This window comes from Gossypium hirsutum, chromosome D04 (assembly GCF_007990345.1).
Source record: "Gossypium hirsutum isolate 1008001.06 chromosome D04, Gossypium_hirsutum_v2.1, whole genome shotgun sequence".
Classification (NCBI taxonomy): Eukaryota; Viridiplantae; Streptophyta; class Magnoliopsida; order Malvales; family Malvaceae; genus Gossypium; species Gossypium hirsutum.
Genome location: NC_053440.1, coordinates 15,521,774 through 15,533,089, shown reverse-complemented (window position 1 = coordinate 15,533,089; position 11,316 = coordinate 15,521,774).

Here is an 11,316-nt window from a genome sequence, read left to right as displayed (position 1 = left end):
CAATATTGTCGAACCGCTGATAGCAGTGCTACTCGAAGCAAGTGAACCGCTCGGAGGTTCCGCTAACCTGACAGAAGATGTAGCAGGATGGTGACTCTGAGATGGAGAATGAGGTGGATCCTTGTGGTGGAAGGGGACATCATTAGTGAAGTCCGCATGCTCATCTTGAGGGTTAGAATGAGATAATCGGTATTGAGGAGTATCTACTCCACGCAGTCGCATGATCATCCTCATGTGACTCATACTGGATAATCCCTACGGAAACATCTATCCAACTAGTATAAGGGAGGAGGACTGCTCCGGTTTGTCGAAGAGGTCGAAGTGACATGTGAGTCGAGTGAAGTAAAGGCCTAATAGATAGGACCCTTCCTATTGTGCTCTGTCTGATGGCAGATAGTTAGGGTGATGAAATAAACAAGATCAAAGGTGCATCTCGTGGCCATGCTCTATAGAAAATAAGTGTCAGTTGCACTGACGATGCCAGTGCTCTCCCTCTGACCGATTAAAGTATGTGCCAATATGTGATGAATATAATGTAAAGTTGGAGGTAGGGAAGTCGCCTTCGATCGAATCGCATCATAAGGCGTGGTACTCGCAGTAAGGTCGGCCCAGCATAAAGAAAGCGAGTAGTGGATGTGCCGGTAGAAAGTAAGAAAACCTTTGGCATGCATGAACTTTTCAGTGTAAAGTCCTAATACAGCTCCGAACTCTGAGACACTCATATGAAGCGTCGTGCCACCGAGTTTGAAAATAATAGTGTTTGGCTCATCGTGTGTCGACATCACCGGTTGTAATAGGAATATCGAACAAAACTCAAAAGTAAGCTTCGGGTAGATGGGCTCGATGATGGAGAAAAACCAATCCTAAGGAGCTGTAGCAATGATGGTGCAGACTTGATCAGCTAACTGAACCTACTCTAAAGCAGCCCAATCAATATATCGACCTAATCCAGATAGCCGCTGTCGGAGCTGCTGATATAGGTCCTCCTAGGGACCCTGTAAAAATCATAAGAATGGATGGCAAGCATCAGTGACAGCACCCGACGAAGAGGTCGCGCCCGGAGTCTTCCACTTTTTTGAAGCAGGAATGGTGACCTTAGACCTGCCTCTAGTGTTCGTCATAGTGCCTAAAAAGAATATATAATAGATAAATGTTAGCATAAGAACTAAGTTAAAACACAAGTCAACATCATAAACTTAATCAAATCGAAAATTGAATCATACTTAAATGAAAATCACAAGACTAAATACTGATCGGCAAAACTGAACGACTGCTAAAAGAAAAGTAAAAAGTAGTAACAAAATAAAAAGAATAATAATAAGAGAAAAATAATAATCAATAAATAAAAGAAAAAAAAACCTACTAATAAGAACATAAATAGACACTATCAAGCTAAGAATAAAAGTGATAATGATGTTAATAACGATAACAGAAACAATAAAAATAAAGGTAGCAGTAATAATAAGAATAAAAAAATACTAAAACACATAAGAAAGAAAAAAATTAATAAAGAGAATAAATAAAATAAAATAAAGCATGAAAATAAAATAAATAAAATAATTAATTAATTAAAAATTAAAGAAAATAAAAATATAAGGAAATGGGGAAACTGACAGTGGTGGTCGACAGGCGGTTGGTCAGCGCGAATACGAACAATGATGGGATAGACGTTTGGCAGGAGAGGAAGAGAAAGGGTCGAAAGAAAGGAGGAGAAAGAATGAGGAAAAAAAGAAAAAGTAGGGTTTAGGGCGAAAGGGTTTCGCTCGTCGGTGAAGGAAGAAGGAGGCTGTGTCGGTTAAGAGAGGGGGTGCGATGTGGGGTGAGAGATGGGGAGGGTTAGGACAACGGGGTAAAAGGGGGAAGGGTGGATATTTGGATGAGAGAGGAGTTGGTCGACAATGGGGAGAAGAGAGAGGAAATAGGTGAAGGTGCATGGTGGTGAGGGAGTGGGGATATGTTGTCGAAGGGAAGGGAAAGAAGAAGGGAAAAACGGAGACGAAATGGGGGCGACGATGGTCGAAAAGGGCGGTGGAGCTATGGAGAGCGACTGGTAGGGTTGGGTAGGGAGAAAGAAGGCAAAGTAGGGAAAATAATGTTTTTGGGGTTAAAAAGGTGACACAGTCGTGTAACGACCCATGTTGGGCCACACGGTTGTGTCACACGCCCGTGTGCACCTCTCTCATCCTATGTGCAATACAAAAAAATTGAGCCCAGTCTTCACATGGCCTCAGACACACCCGTGTGTCAAGCCATGTGGAACACACAGTCGTGTGTCTAGGCCATGTTGCATACACGACCGTGTGTCCAGGCCGTGTGGCACAAACGGATATGTGCTAGGCCGTGTGTGCTATCCCTCACTTCTCCCACGCCTGTGTGAGAGGCCATGTTAGGCACACAGTCTCACACACGCCCGTGTAACCCGGTTGTATCTCACACACAATCATGTCTCTTGCCCGTGTAACTCACGGACTTAAAATTAAAATATAAAAATTAGCTCTAGTACTCACACGGCCTAGGACACGTCCGTGCGTCCAGGCCGTGTGGACCACCTCAGGCCGTGTAACCTTTTAAATTTGGAAAATTCAAGTCCCAGGGCTCACACGGCCAAGAACACGCCCGCGTGTCCAAGCCGTGTGACTTACATACCCATGTTTTGACACCGTGTAACTTTGTCAATTATTTTAATATGCAAATGGCTTGAGACATGCCCCTGTGTCCAGGCCGTGTGTGTCACACAGCCATGCCGCCAGGCCGTGTGACTCATTGTCGATTCCCTTATTGTGCACATGGCTTGAGACACACCCGTATGTCCGTGTCGTGTGGGTCAAAAACATTTTTTAATTTTAATTTAGCATGCAATAAAATTGAAAGAATTAGCATAAGTTAAATAATTGGGTTGCCTCCCGAGAAGCGTTTATTTAGAGTCTAAGCTTCACTTACCTTGTATTTGTGTGATCACGGTGGTTCGTGGAGCCGAAACTCCTCTTTCTTGTTATCAATTCTATTACCAAAATAAGGTTTGAGTCGAGTATTATTTACCTTAAACGTGTCAAACTCAGAATGAGTCACCTCGACTGTACTATATGGAAAGAAATCCAATACCGTAAATGGGTTTGATCCGTTTGACTCAAGCTCCGAATGAAAGATCTGTGGATCTATTTTGTCCAGCAGTACTTTGTCACCAACCTTAACTTGGTTCGATCTATTCACACGCTCATCATGGCATCGCTTTGGCTCTTTATCATGTTTTTTCGGTTTCTCCTTGACATGTGCTCGCCATTCATCTAGTTCATCAATTTGAACCATTTGCTCTTCATATGTTATTCTGTTCCTATCACCTTCACTGAAACTTGGCTTCATTACATTTTCACAAGGGATTTCTTGCAAAGAAGGTTTAGCCATATGGTTACTCACATTAACAGAATGTTTCATATCATCTCGCTCACTAGAGACTTTCACAAAATCACGTGCTTGGAGATTAATTGTTTCTTCATCTACACGAAGTGCTAATTCACCCGTACTAACATCAATAATAGTCTTGGCAGTGGCTAAAAAGGGGCGACCTAAAATTAAAGGTACCTCAGTACCCTCATCCATGTCCAACACAACAAAATCAACGAGGAATATGAATTTATCTATTTTAACAAGCACATCCTCAATAACACCCCTAGGATACCTGATGGTTCAATTTGCTAATTGAATACTCATCCTAGTGTGTTTAGGTTTCCTAAGACCTAGTTGTTTAAACATTTTATAGGGCATAACATTAATATAGCCCCTAAATCTGTAACACCCCAAACCTAACCTAAACATTAGGGCCTTGAAATCTGGTGATGTTACATTGTAACACCCCTTACTCGTATTCTACGCTAGAATAGGGTACGAGGCATTACCAGAATAAGTACACTTATAAACATATTAAACCGAGTTATAAAATTTCATCCAAATTAAAAACTTTCAAATTATTATCTTCGAGTCGCTAATTAGGGTATACGAGGCCCAATACATACCTATTCATATGCTCAATATATATGTTAAATCAATCCAATATTGAAGAATCCACTTTAAGTCAGAATCAATATTAATCACAATCATAAATCTTTTCATGTTATTTTCATACATCACTAACTAAACTTTGAATGTCAATTTACGAATATGTAATTCACTAACACATTCTGGTATACACAATGTTTAATTAATGAAATCATTTAATTGAGCTAAATTTAATATTCACTCAAAATTTTCTTCTATATCCATAAATGCTTTCACTTACCATTTACCTAACCAATTTCTCGAACCAAGTTATCACACAACAATAATACATCACCTGTGCTTCATGAATTTAATGTTCGAATCTTATCATAATCAAATCCATGTCATTTGAATACTTAAAGTTTATTCAAGCATATATTATTACATTACATATACTAAGCATACGTCAAAATTATGAATATGTAATCAATTCATTTTTCATTTATTTGACTAGCAAATTAATCTCAAAACTCATAACATTCCATTACTTAAGATATGCCATAAAACACTCCTTTAACATAAACTAGCACCATGACCGAATTTTCAGTATGCTATTTATTCCCCTTTTTCTGAATCACATAGCAAAATATTACAAATATGTATATATTTGAATACTATAATTATGCATCAACTTACCAACATGAGTTAATTCATGAGCCACTCATGACATCATTTCATGCCAAATATACCACACGCATATGCTATGAAACTTTATTTTCTCTCATGAGCTTACCATGACCAGTAATGCACCAATATAAGCATCACTCCTATTTCAACATTTATCGATTATAATCAAACCTTTAACCAATTATACACAATTCATTCATATACTTTATTGTCCCGCTCCTCCTCTCCATCCCACATCCTTTATGTATATAACATGCTTAAATAGCATTATACATGATTTCACTATTCACTTATACTTAAATTCAAAGCTATCTAGTCGAGTTACAGTCACTAAATTATTTTTATCCAGTGCTACAGAGCTCCAAATTTTCCCTGAAACTAGACTCACATATCTTCTTACCATAAATTTTTTGGAATTTTTGGCTTAGGAAATTAGTACAGTTTATTCTTTAAAGTCACCCCTGTTTCACTGCTCAACATCTCTGACCTCTCTTTACTAAAAGTGAATTATCCATTGTACAGAATTCAGATGATATTTCCGTTTATTTCCTTTGAAAATAGACTCATTAAGGATTCTATGCATATAAATTATAACTTATAATTAGTTTTGTAAAATTTTTAATTATTTTCCAAATTCAGAACAGGGGATTCTAAAATCAATCCGACCCTACCACACTAAAATTCAAATATCTCAAAATATATAACTCTTTTCCTTTCTCTGTTTCTTTTATGTAAAAATAGACTTATTAAGATATCATGCCATATCTTATTCACTCTCTAATCCAATTTTCACCATTTTTGGTGATTTTTCAAAGTCACACTATTGTTACTATCCAAAACTATTTTGTTGCTAATTTTACTTTTTCATAATTTCACTTTTTCACTTTCAATCATTATTCAATTCAATTCCACACATATATTCATCATTCAATCACACTTAATCTTTACATGATCTCATGTATTTTCACTTAGTCAATTTCCCGATGAACACTTCGGAATAATAACAAATACACGGTGGATTCAGCACTCAGCAACCACCCTTTGTAATCAATGATATCCGGTGGGATCAGCACATAGCAACCACCTTATAATTAATGATACTGGTTCAATAGTAGCCTACACATAGTACTACACATGTGACCATCACTATCCAGTACACGTATTAGCCTCCACATAGTACTACACACGTGATCGAAGCTATCCGGTACGCATAGTAGCCTGCACATAGAACTACACATGCGACCTATCATTCTGGTACACGTAGTAGCCTGGACATAGTACTACACACGTGACCATCACTTTCACTTTCACATAGTGGCCTACACACAGTCCATGCCACACATGTGATCATTTCCGTCACTTCATTCGTATCCCTTTTTTTATTCTGAATGTTCAATAGGGAAATTTCTCACTTTTTCTCATTTTTTTTCCTTTTTCACTAATCAAAGTCAATTACTTGTCTTTCTTGACTTATAATAACACATTTAACTTATTTAACACTCAAATTATTCAATCCAGTCCAAAAATCACATTTTGGCAAAAATTACATTTTTGCCCCTAAAGTTTCACAAAATTAAGATTTTTCCCCTAGGCTCGAAAATTAAACTTTATTCCTTTTCTTATGTTTTATGACATGCTGAACATTTTTCCCTTCTATGGCAACATCAAATTCTCACTCTAACACTTATTATGAACATTAGATTTTTTTACTGATTATGTCAATTTACTCGTTTTCACTTAAAATCGGCTAGCAAAAGTTATTTAATATAATTCCAAGCTTCATATTATACAATAAAACATAAAAATAAACATATTTCACCTATGGATATTTTTCCAAATATGAACTCTAGAGTAAATTATTGCTAGAATAAGCTAAATCAAGTTACTGGGACAAAAAACGTAAAGAACATTAAAAACGGGGCTTGGAATCACTTACTATGAACCTTGGAAGCTTGGAAACCCTAAATATGACTTCCCCCTTGCTGATTTCGTTCACCATGGAGAAGATGGACAAATTTTTGGCTATTTTGGCCTTTTTAATTCTTTTAATTACTAAATGACCAAAATGCCCCCAACTTAAAAATTTCCTATTTCACTTATCTCTTGCCCATTTTTGTCCAAAAATTTAACCAATGGTCTAATTACCATTTAAGGACCTCCAATTTAAAATTTCATAACAATTGGTCACTTCTAACATGTAGAACTCAACTTTTGCACTTTTTACAATTTAGTCCTTTTGACTAAATTGAGTTCCCAAACGTCAAAATTTTTGAATGAAATTTTCACGAAATCATTTTGTAAAATCTTAGACCATAAAAATATAATGAAAATAATTTTTTTTTCTCGTCGAATTTGTGGTCCCGAAACCACTATTCCAACTAGCTCAAAATTTAGGCAGTTACACTCTTCCCCCTTTAGGGATTTTTGTCCTCGAAAATTTTACCAGATAGTAGATTAATGATTTCCTTCCACACAGTACATTTAAAATTCACACATGATTTTGGACTTTCATATCTTTTAATATGTTTAGCTAATGTTCTCATACGATAAGAATTCTTTTTTAAACTAAACAGTCACATATACTTCTAAGGATAATTGTACAAACAAAATGTCTAAAAGGAATTTTAGTAATTACCCCATTATAGCTACTGTACTCAGGTATTAATACAATATAAACATTACTCAATTGTCCAATTCTGTCATCAGAATTTTCACATTATCTGTTTACTAACCGAAATCGATCCAGAAAAACTTTCGGTTAATTCTTTTTTTAAATAACATACCTAAATAAATCATTTAATCGGATTTAACTTCTTTTGTGACAGTAACTTTGCATAATCTGAGTATTTTTCAGAACTATCCAATATATCTCTTTTTATATTGTCTTCATTTGCCAATTCATTCACTTTTCCGACCACATTATTAATCTTCCGTACACAAACTTCTGTAACACTACACTCGTAAGCTTATTCAACCAACATCTTACAAATTTCATTGTAACATTTTACTGGTATGGGGGGTGAGTGTAGTAAAGCCTCAAATTTATCTTACACATAAATGCGCATGACACATACTATAAAAAATAGCCAATTCATTACTAATTTCACATTCTCAAAGCATTTAATAAACATTTGCTTTTAATCACTTTTGTTCTCAACACATAATTCATATGCCAACTCAAATCACTAATTCACAATCGAAATTTCTATATAGCATCATAATCCAAATATCATAACTCATGTGCTCATATAATTATAACATTTATCAATAACAAAATGTTATACTCTTTGATCCATGCCTTTATGAGTTTCAACTCGTAATCAATACATTTTCACTCAAAAATTTAAGTGTTTACTTCTATACTGTCAGAATTAATTCAGTTGAAAAACAAATCTGTCTCATCAAGATAATTTTCGTCATAAAACAATACTGATGAGGGGATGATGGTGATGACATAAAGCTTTTAACTTACTCACATAGATACACACACATATATATATAACTTTGCATTCATCATCAATGTAATACCATCATAACCATGAAGTTCATTCCAAACAAATTAACACATCTATTTATTATGAATATTTTCTATCACCCACAATTTCACACAATTAATTTACTTACTCAAGCTCAATATTAATATCTATTTAAATTTCGATACTTAGCTTCTATTTTACTTACCGACATTTATTCAATTAGAGAACGTCTTACAGAATTGAGTACTTCGTTTTCTCTATGCCATAGTCCAACTATGGTCTTACACATATTCACATATTGATGCCATAGCCCAACTATGGTCTTACACAGTAGCACATATCACACCGATGCCATATCCCAGATATGGTCTTATACGGAAATCACATATCACATGTTGCCGTGGTCCAACCATGGTCTTTTTCGTTAATTCATCACATATCACTGAACAAAAGTACTCATTCTTGTGTTCTACTCAATTTAATCTTCCAATTCAATTTTCATACTATTATAATATTCATGGTTTAATAGTAAAGACATAAAACAAAATATCTTATTATCTTTAACTTAACAATTAAACATAAGATTCTACCATATGCACGTACTGATTTCACTTATTCTAACAGATATACATAAACACATATTCCATCTATTTAAGTAAATTCGCTTCCATATTCACTTAATCAAATATGTTGAGCACATAGCATCATATAATCACCAACATACTTGGATGAGCTTATCACAATATAAGCTTTTTTTTAACTTATGATCATCTCTTTTCATACTTTCTGAAATATAGAATTTTTTTTCATTCCGACTATCTATCTTCATACTCATAAGTGCACCGAATTTATTCTCTTAGCTGAGGACATGCTTAGTTACATATAACTCAAATCACATCTCGATAATTCAATTCACTTTAATAAAACAACTGTATTGATTTCAACTATCAAACACTAACATATCAAGATACTATTTTCTTCATGTTAAGGATACAGCTCAAACACACAATCTTTCAACATTCTTTTAGCATGCAAACCAAAGATCCTTTAACCGTATTAGTTTAAGGAAACATATATTTTGATTGAACTCATTAACTTTAATCAAATTTACCTGAGGAAAAATTCAATCATATAATTTTAAGTTTATGCTTTCATTATTTATACCTTTCTAAATTTCGTTTCTTCATAAACACATTTCAATTACCTCGATATAAATTTTTAGCAGTATTGAAAACAGCTCGGTTAGAAGCCATCTCTGTCTTAATAGAACAATTTCCTTAGAGCCAGAAGGTATTACACTATCACGAGCAATAATATGACATATATAGCTAAACTCACATACGCTATGTTAGTCTGAGAACAGACTAAACCATAGCTCTGATACCACTAAATGTAACACCCTAAACCCGGCCTAAATAATAGGGCCGAATCTGGTGATGTCACACTATAACACCCCTTACCCGTATTCTACACTGGAATAGGGTAGGAGGCATTACCAGAATAAATACACTTATAAACATATTAAACCGAGTTATAAAATTTCATACAAATTAAAATCTTTCAAAGTATTATCTTCGAGTCGCTATTTAAGGTTTACTAGGCCCAATACATACCTATTAATATGCTCAATATACCCGTTATATCAATCCAATATTAAAGAATCCACTTTAAGTCAGAATCAATATTAATCACAATCATAAATCTTTTCATGTTATTTTCATATATCACTAACTGAACTTTGAATGTCAATTTACGAATATGTAATTCACTAACACATTCTGGTATACACAATGTTTAATTGATGAAATCATTTAATTGAGCTAAATTTCATATTCACTCCAAATTTTCTTCTATATCCATAAATGCTTTCACTTACCATTTACCTAACCAATTTCTCGAACCAATTTATCACACAACAATAATACATCACCTGTGTTTCATGAATTTAATGTTCGAATCTTATCACCATCAAATCCATGTCATTCGAATACTTAAAGTTTATTCAAGCATATATTATTACATTTCATATACTAAGCATACGTCAAAATTACGAATACGTAATCAATTCATTTGTCATTTATTTGACTAGCAAATTAATCTCAAAATTCATAACATTCCATTACTTAAGATATGTCATAAAACACTCCTTTAACATAAACTAGCACCATGGCCGAATTTTCAGTATGCTATTTATTCCCCTTTTTCCGAATCACATAGCAAAATATTACAAATATTATATATTTGAATACTATAATTATGCATCAACTTACCAACATGAGTTAATTCATGAGCCACTCATGATACCATTTCATGCCAAATATACCACACGCATATGCTATGAAACTTTCTTTTCTTTCATGAGCTTACCATGACCAGTAATGCACCAATATAAGCATCACTCCTATTTCAACATTTATCGATTATAATCAGACATTTAACCAATTATACACAATTCATTCATATACTTTATTGTCCTCCTCCTCCTCTCCAGCCCACATCCTTTATGTATATAACACACTTAAATCACATTATACATAATTTCACTATTCACTTATATTTAAATTCAAAGCTGTCTAGTCGAGTTATAGTCACTAAATTATTTTTATCTGGAGCTACAGAGCTCCAAATTAAGTTTCGTTAATTTTCCCCAAAACTATACTCATATATCTTCTTACCATGAAATTTTAAGAATTTTTTGCTTAGCCAATTAGTACATTTATTCTTTAAATTCACCCATATTTCACTGCTCAACATCTCTGCCCTCTCTTCACTAAAAATAAATTATCTCATTGTAAAGAATTCAGCTGATATTTCTGTTTATTTATTTTAAAAACATACTCATTAAGGATTCTAAGCATATAAATTATAAATCATAATTAATTTTTTACAATTTTTAATTATTTTCCAAAGTCAGAACAGCGGATTCCGAAATCAATCCGACCCTGCCTCACTAAAATTTAAATATCTCAAAATATATAACTCTTTTCCTTGCTTTGTTTCTTTTATGTAAAATAGACTCATTAAGATTTCATTTCATATCTTATTCACTCTCTAATTCAATTTCCACCATTTTTGGTGATTTTTCAAAGTTAAACTATTGTTACTGTCCAAAACTATTTTGTTGCTAATTTTACTTTTTCATAATTTCACTTTTTCACTTTCAATCATTAGTCAATTCAAT